Below are 8,723 nucleotides of genomic sequence, written 5' to 3' on the forward strand. Positions count from 1 at the left end.
GACCCTCGCCCAGGGCCCCCAGGCCTGAGGGGAACGGGAGGAGAACCGGGCAGTGAGGTGGAAGGCGAGAGAGAGAAGGGTGGGCCCCATGACTGCCGAGGCAGGAGGTCAAGCCCATCTTTTCTTCTGCTGCCAGCAAACCTGACCCTGGTGAGCCTCAGAGCCCAGCAGAGCTGAAAGGCCTACAAGTAAACGGGCTGGGGCTACAAGGGGCCCGGCAAAGGCTGGCCCTGCGGGGAGAGGCTGCCGGAAGGAGGTGAGGCAAGTTGGTCCCGTGGCCTTTCTGTGTGTCTCCCATTTCAGAAAGAGCTAAACACCCATGACCTAGGCCACGGCCCCCTGTCCCCTGGGCTCGTGCATCTGCCCCTGCTGAAGGTCTCTGCTCCAGTCTGTACCCTCTACTGCAGGCAACAGTTTCCAGTGGAGATCTGACTGCCTCACTCCCCCGGGGGCTTGTAAACATCTCAGCTTCATCTCCTCGCCTCTGCGTCCCACAAAGACCCGTCCATAGCAGACCCTTTGCTCCAGCCATATTGAGCTCCATTTGTTCATGCCCTGCCAGTTCCCGCTTCTTTGCCTTATTTTTCGCGCTGTTTTCTCAGCTACCCCGCTCTCCCTGCTTGTCTGGAGGTCTCAGCTCAAGTGTCAGCTCCCGCACGCGGTCTTCCCTGAGCCCCAGTATGCATTAGGTACCCCTCCACTCGGCTCCTACTGTCCCCGGTGCTCACTCCGGGGCCCCCATTTGTCTCCTAGGAAGTCATCAGGGCGCTGTCTCCCTCTGTAGATGTTGAGCTCTTTGAGGGCAGGGAGGGGTCTGATGCATCCTTTAGCCCCTGGCCCAGGACCCGGTCCTTAGAAGGTGTTCGGTGAGCGATGCTCTTATCCCAGAATCTTGCAAAATGGTGGGAGGCCACACAAGCTGTCGCCCATCCCCTGAGTTCTCCTGCATGGGGCCCCGTGCCTTTGATGGCCTGGGCACCTCGAGCTCCAGCCGGTGGGCCTCCGTCCTCCTTCTCTGCGGGACCCTGGGTAGCCGGGATCCAGGGTGAGGAGGCGTGTGGTGAGGAAAGAGAACAGAGACAGACAGCATCTGTTCCGCCTGACCCTTCCCTAGACCTCTGGGCGGGGTGTGGGTGAGGCAGCCAACCGCTTTTCTGCATCCCTGGTAGCTGTTTATCCCCTCCAGGGTCCCCCTTCCGCTCCCCGGGGCACACAGGCAGAGTTGGTGTTTACGTGGCAAAAGCCCCGCCAGCCCATGGAATGTGTCACCTACCCCTCTGGGGCGCAGGGAGCAGCTGATGGTTGCAACCTGATCCCCCAGCGAGTTTTCCCCTGGCCCTAGTTTGCCAAGGCCAGTGCGGGGACAGAGATCCACAGATGTCCGGCTGACAAATGCAGTGGCTTACTCAAAGGCCATGTGGTTTACTAACCTTGGCAACCAGTAAGGCCGGCCTAGTCCAAAGTCAAGGACTCTCTGTTACTGCCTGTACCTGCCTCTGTCCCAGTCAGCGTTCGCCTAGCGTCTGGAGCGCATATCTGGGGTGTCTGAGCTGTGCGGCGGAGGGGCTGAAGCGTCTCCCAGGAAGGCAGTAGCGAAGGCTACTCCTGTTGCTGATGGATGACCCAAAGGGCTCTGCCCTGCACAGCTGGCTTCCTAGCTTAAGTGGGGCTCTGCCTGCATCGCGGCCGGCCGGTGGCCTCGGAGTCTCACTACACAGCAGGTCATAGCAAGGAGGGTAGATGCTTCCTTAACAAAGCTCTGATAGGCGACAGAGCCAATAGCGTGGGCCGCGTCGGTTTGCTCCTTTCCAACGACCCATCCCCAGCTGTACCACTGCTCCAGCCGCTGGTTCTCCCTGGTCTCCCCGCCGCCTTTCCCCTCCCCCTTCCCTCTCCATCTGTACTGTCCCTTCAGCTGCTCCTTCCCTAGTCGCCAAGAGTCCCCAGTCTCCTTACATTTTTAGAAAGACCCTGGGCTCTCCAGTTTTTCTCCCTCTGAGAATGGAGGGGCCTCCCTCAGATTTCCAGAGTGTTGGAGATGACAGGATGCCGCTGATACAGGGGCTTGTAAATTTTCCTGCGTATTAGGATCACCCGGGGAGCTTTACAAAGACTCTCGATGCCCAGGCCTCACCCCAGCTCATAATTCAAAGCAAACTTCTTGTTTGATTTTGTTTTGACTTTAAGCTTCCAGGTTGGAAGTCATCTCTTTGACCTGCCCATCTACACCAAGTGCCGTCTTTTAATGAAAATTTTAAGACATACCCAAAGGTATGAAGAATGATATCTAAGTCCAGCTTCGAAAAAAGGACATTACCAAGAGAGTTGAAGCCCCCTTACTCCAGATTGTTCCTCAGAGCTTCAGGGAGTCTGGGGAGGTGTCTGAGGGGCCACCTCAGGATGAGGGATGGGTGGAGGCAGAGTGGGTGAGGTCCCGGCCTTTCCCCTTGCTTCACCCAAAACAACTCCAATTTTATTCCACTTTGTACACTGAGGTTCTGTAAATAGTTTCATTGGGAAAAGGGTTTAAAAGCCACTTAATTCCACCCTCACTAGTCTGTCTCTACCCTCTCTGAGATAGTGGTCGTCCTGTAGTCGTTGGAAAAGCCTTGCGGTAGGACTCAGCAGATGGGGCCCGTGGTCCCAGCTCTCCGTCCGCTCTTAGGTCCCAGGTGTGCTTGACAAAGTCAGACCTCTCTGAACTCCGGGGCAGTGGGAGACATCCAGTGAGATAAATGGGTGTGAGAGGGCTTTATAAACTGCGAAGTCCTATCTAATGTAAGGGGGTCCTATTTCCAGAGAGTGTGGTTACTAGGCTTGTTCTCCGAGCACAGGAGTTGGTCGGGGTTTTGACTACACTCACACGCTGCGCCTTCCTGTGCCCTGTGCGGTTGAGGTGTGTGAGAGAGGTGCTAACCTCAGATTTAAGGCATTTTTTTCTGTATTTCATTGACTCTAAGACACTTTTTAAAAAAGATTTTAATATCTCCAAATGTGGATAGCGAGGGTGGGAGAGAGACGCAAGAGGGAGGAGATATGGGGATGTACGTATATGTATAGCTGATTCACTTTGTTCTAAAGCAGAAACTAACACACCACTGTAAAGCAATTCCAATAAAGATGTTAAAAAAAAAAATCTCCAAATTTGAGATGCACCTTACTAGGCTAGTCAGTGGCATGACAATTTAACCGGCAACTTTTTTTTTCTTTTTTCAGCAGTACATAAAATAGCAGACATCTTCCAACCTGAGGTGTCTTAGAGTCACTGAAGGGCCGTCACTGTTAACTTTGGTTCTTCCTCTTCTCCACGAGAGTCACCCTCCTGGTAGAGAAGAGCCATTCGAAAAAGCTTCTAAACTTTTAGCATGTAGTCTCCTTCTGACACTCCGTCCTCTCTTTCTTCCCTGCCGGCATCCACCCAGGCCAGGCAAGCTTTCTGCTTCCTGACCAGAGGGAGCCCCCTTTGTTGGGCTGTCTCTTGGGGCAGATGTCCCGTGGGACGTGAGAGAAAGGAGGCGAGTGCACCTGCGCAGGGAAGCCCACCGTGCCAACTGACAGGGAGCCACACAAGCCAGGCCAGCCGCCCCCGGCAGCTCTGGTTTCTTTATTTCCCAACCAGAGCCTGGCCAGAAGGCTTAGCCTGCTGCCCTCGGGAGCTCCCAGGGCTGCTCGTTGCCAGAGATGAGCTGGTAGGGCTGGGGCAGGGGAAGGGAGCGCAGCCTGTCCTGAGCTCCCTGGGTTGATGTAAGCGGCTGTCTGGCCCACGCAGAGGGAGACGATGACTTCCTCACCTCCTCCAACAAGGTGGAAGAAGGGTTAGGCGGTGGGCCTTTCGGGGAAAAGCAGCACCTAGGGTAGCCTAAGCCATGGACATTCATTGCGGTTGGAAATTGCCACCAACCTGCCCTCAAGTCGTGGCAGCCACTCTAATTAAGCTCGGCCCTTGTCGCCTTGAGGCCAGGCTCTTCCAGAAGGGGAAGGAGTGTCTGCAGTGAGATCCAGGGATACTTGGGCACAGGAAGCAGTTTTGGGACATTCCCATCCCGCACCGCCCCCCGAGGGAGCTTAGCAAGACATGATCAGCCCGGATTACAGCCGCCCTCATGTAACTGGGTTAAAGTGTTGGCCTACTTAGGCCCCTCCTGCAGTGGCCTCCTTCAAAGCTGATGAGGCCGATTAGGGGGCTATTTCTGAGCCCTAGTTGTGTACCCAGAAGCCTGGGGTCAGTCCTCCTGTGACAAGAAAGACAACAACTAAGGCTGGACAGCCAAGGGCAGAGTCTGCCCTGCCCGCGGGAGAGCAGTGCTGTCAGACCTCATGTGTCCTTGGAAAAGAAAGAGCCCAGTAACGTCAAGTCTAAGTCCCTGGATTTTGAACTTCAAAGACCAAGCCAACCAATTTTCGGGGAAAGACCCCGTCCTATGTTTTTGCCATCTTCAGCCCTAGAGAGAGATGGCGGATGGGCAAAACGAAGTCTTCAGTCATAGTCACTAGCCTCTACTTCGTAGGTTCTATGCATTTGAGGGAGATTGCTATCTAACCTGAGCCTCAGTTTGCTCATCTATAAAATGGCAATAATAATAATAAATATAATAACTACTTCATAGAGCGGGTGTGAAGAGTGACTAGATAAGACACTTGGCACAGTGCCTGGCACACGGTAAGCACTACTTCCATAAATGTTAGATGCCATCATTACTACCATTTCCACCACTACTGCCACCACCATTGTCACCATCATCTTCATCTTCATTAAGACAGCAGAGTGAATGATGGAAAGCTGTCTCTGGAGCCTGAAAAACACAGTCTGAATCCTGGCTCTGCCACCTTGTAGCTAGGTGGCCTTGGGTAACTGATAACTTCTTTGATCTAGAGTCTGTAAAATCAAAAATTCATAAGGCTGTTGAAAAGTGTATAACCTGGTCCTTTTTGTGCAGTAAGCACTCCATAAATATTGGCTATTATAATTGTTAAAAAGGGGTTATCAAGATCAGTGGTTACCAGGAGGAGTTGGGGGGAGAGATGAATATGTGAAGCACAGAGGATTTTTAGGACAGTGAAGCTACTCTGTATGATACTATAATGGTAGATACATTTCATTAGACATTTGTCAAAACCCATAGAATGTACGGCATCAAGAGTGAACCCTAATGTAAACTCTGGACTTTGGTATCAATGTAGGTTCGTCAGTTGCAACCGATGTACCACCCTGGTGCGGGATGCTGATAGTAGGAGAGGCTGTGTGTGTGTGAGGCGGAGGAGGTGGGGCAGGCAGTATATGGGTGTTCTCTGTACTTTCTGCTCAACTTTGCTGTGAACCTAAAACTGCTCTAAAATTATAGTCTATTTAAAAGGAAAAGAAAAAGTTGATCAAACTAGATTGTTATGAATTTAGGATGTTAACTCTATCCCCATGGTGACCACTAAGAAAATAAAAGATACAGAAAAGGAAATGAAGAGGGAATCAATCAACATGGTACACTAGAAAATAGTCCATCAAACACAAATGAAAGCTGTACTAGAGGAATTGAGGAAAAAAAGAGATATGACATGTAGAAAACAAATAGCACAACAGCAGGAAAAAAATTCTTCATTATCAGTAATCACTTTACATGTAAATGGGTTAAACTCACCAATTACAAGACAGATACTGGCAAAATGGATTTTAAAAAGACATGATCTAACTATATGCTGCTTACAGGAGACTCAGTTTAGACCCAGAGACAAATAAAATTGATAAAAGGATCAGTTCATCAAGAAGCTATAACAGTTACATACATATACACACCAAACAACAGAGCTCCATAAGATATGAAGGCAACATTGACAGAATTGAAAAGAGAAACAGGCAGTTCTACAATAATAGGTGGAGACTTCTATATCCCACTTTAAATAACGGATAAAGCACTTAGACAACACATATGTAAGAAACAGAAGACTTGAACAACACTATAAACCAGTTAGACCTAAAAGACATATACAGAGTACTCTACCCAACAAGAGCAGAACGCACATTCTTCTCAAGTGTACCTGGAACATTCTCCAGGAGAGATCATATTTTAGGCCATAAAACAATTATCACTAAGTTTTTAAAGATTGGAATTAAACAAACTATCTTCTTTGACCAAATGGAATAAAGCTAGAAATCAAAAACAGAAGGAAAACTGATAATATTGCAAATATGTGGAAATCGAACGACACACTTAACCAATGGGCTAAAGAAGAAATCACTAGGGAGATTAGAAAATGCTTTGGGATGAATGAAAAGGGAAATACAATATGTACCATTTAAAAATTTTTTCTGCATATATTTCTTGCAATATGCTTTTTTTATTTTTTAATTTTTATTGGAGTATAGTGGATTTACGATGTTGTGTTAGTTTCTGCTGTACAGCAAAGTGAATTAGTTATACATATCCACTGTTTCCTAGATTCTGTTCCCATGTAGGTCATTACAGAGTATTGAGTAGAGTTCCCTTACAGTAGGTTCTTATTAGTTATCTATTTTATATATAGTAGTGCTTATATGTCAGTCCCAATCTCCCCAACGTACCAAACCTTTGGGATACAGTGAGAGCAGTGGTCAGAGTTAAGTTTATAGCTTTAAACACCTGTATTAAAAAGGAATCTCTGAAATCAACGTCCTAACTAACTTTACACCTTGAGGAACTAGAAAAAGGAACAAACTACACCTAAAGCCAACAGAAGGAAAGAAATTATAATGGTTAGAGCAGAGTTAAATGAAATAGAGAATAGAAAAAAAAAAATAGAATCAATGAAACCAATAGTTGGTTCTTTAAAAAGATCAACGAAACTGACAAATCTTTAGCCAGACTCATTAAGAAAAAACAGACACAACTAAAATTGGAAATGAAAGCAAGGATGTTACCACCAACCTTACAAAAATTTAAAGGATTATAAGAGAATACTATAAGCAGTTGTATGCCAACAAATTAGTCTTGATGAAATGGAAAAGTTCCTAGAAACATGGAAATTACCAAAACTGACTCAAGAAGAAATAGAAAACGTGAACAGATCTAGAACAAGTAAAGAGATGATTGAATCAGTAATCAAAAACCTCCCAACTTAAAAAAAAAGAAAAAAGAAAAAAAAAAAAACCAGGCCTCATTGGTGAATTCTACCAGACATTTAAAGTTTTAACACTAATCCTATACAAACTCTTTCAAAAAATAGAAGAGGAAGGAACACTTCCTGACACATTCTATAAGGCCAACATTACCCTGATACCAAAGCAAGCAAAGATACCACAAGAAAACCACAGACCAGTACCCTTATGAATACAGACACAAAAGTCCTCAACAAAATACCAGCAAACCAAATCCAATGACACATTGAGAGGATTATACACCATGACCAAGCGGGATTTACCCCAGGAATGCAAGGGTGGTTCAACATAAGAAAATCAACCATTGGAGTACACCACCATGTAGGAAAATTAACTCAAAATAGACCAACAACCTAAACATAAGGGCTAAAATTGTTAGAAGAAAACATAGGGATAAATCTTCATGACATAGGATTTGGCAATGGATTCATAGATTTGTCACCAAAAACATTAGCAACAAAATTAAAATTAATTAAATTAAAAATAAATTGGACTTTATAAAAAATTTTGTCCACCAAAGGGCACTATCAAGAATGTGAAAAAGACAACCTACAAAATGGGAGAAAATATTTTCAAATCATATATCCTATAAGGGTTTAATATCCTGAATATATGAAGAACTCTTAAAGCTTAAAGACAACACAATTACAAATTGGGCAAAGCACTCGAATAGACATTTCTCCAAAGAAGATATACAAATGACCAATAAGCACATGAAAAGGTGTTCAACATCACTGGTCATTAAGGAAATGCAAATCAAAACCACAATGATATACTACTTCATACCCACTAGAGTGGCTGTAATCAAAAAGACAGATAATAACAGGTATTGGTGAGGATGTGGAGAAATTGGAACCTTCATACCGGTGGGAATGTAAAATGGTACAGCCACTGTGGAAAACAGTTTGACTGTTTCTCAAAAAGCTTAACGTAGAATTACCATATGACCTGGCGATTCCATCCTTAAGTATCTGCCCAAGAGAAATGAAAACATATGTCCACACAGAAACTTAGACACACATGTTTGTAGCAGCTTTATTTGTCAGAGCCAAATGATTGAAACAGCCCAAGTGTCCATCAGTGGACGAATGGATAAACAAATTGTGGTCTGTACATACAATGAGATATTATTCAGCCATCAAAAGAAACGAAGTACTGAAACATGCAACAACTTGGATTAACCTCGAAAACGTTATGCTAAGTAAAAGAAGACAGTGACAAAAGGTCACACGTTGTATGACTCCATTTATATGATATGTCCAGAATAAGCAAATTCAGAGAGACAGAAGATTAGAGGTTACTTAGGTGATGGCCAAAGGAGAATGGGGAGTGACCTCTTAATAGAGATGGAGCGTTTTATGGAGTGACGAATAAATTTTAAAACTAGAGAGAGCAGGTGGTTGCGCAACGTTGCGAATACACTAAATACCACTGAACTGTGTGCTTTCAAGTGGTTAATTGTGTCATGTGGATTTCACCGCAATTAAAAAAAAGTCAACAAAAGGAGGTGAAAAGAAAGGAATTTCTTTTTAGCTCTCAAGTGCCCTGTGCACCCTGCTCACAGGACTCACTGGGTAACCTTCCCAAGAGCAAATGT

The sequence above is a fragment of the Balaenoptera ricei genome, chromosome X (genome assembly GCF_028023285.1).
Source record: "Balaenoptera ricei isolate mBalRic1 chromosome X, mBalRic1.hap2, whole genome shotgun sequence".
Classification (NCBI taxonomy): Eukaryota; Metazoa; Chordata; class Mammalia; order Artiodactyla; family Balaenopteridae; genus Balaenoptera; species Balaenoptera ricei.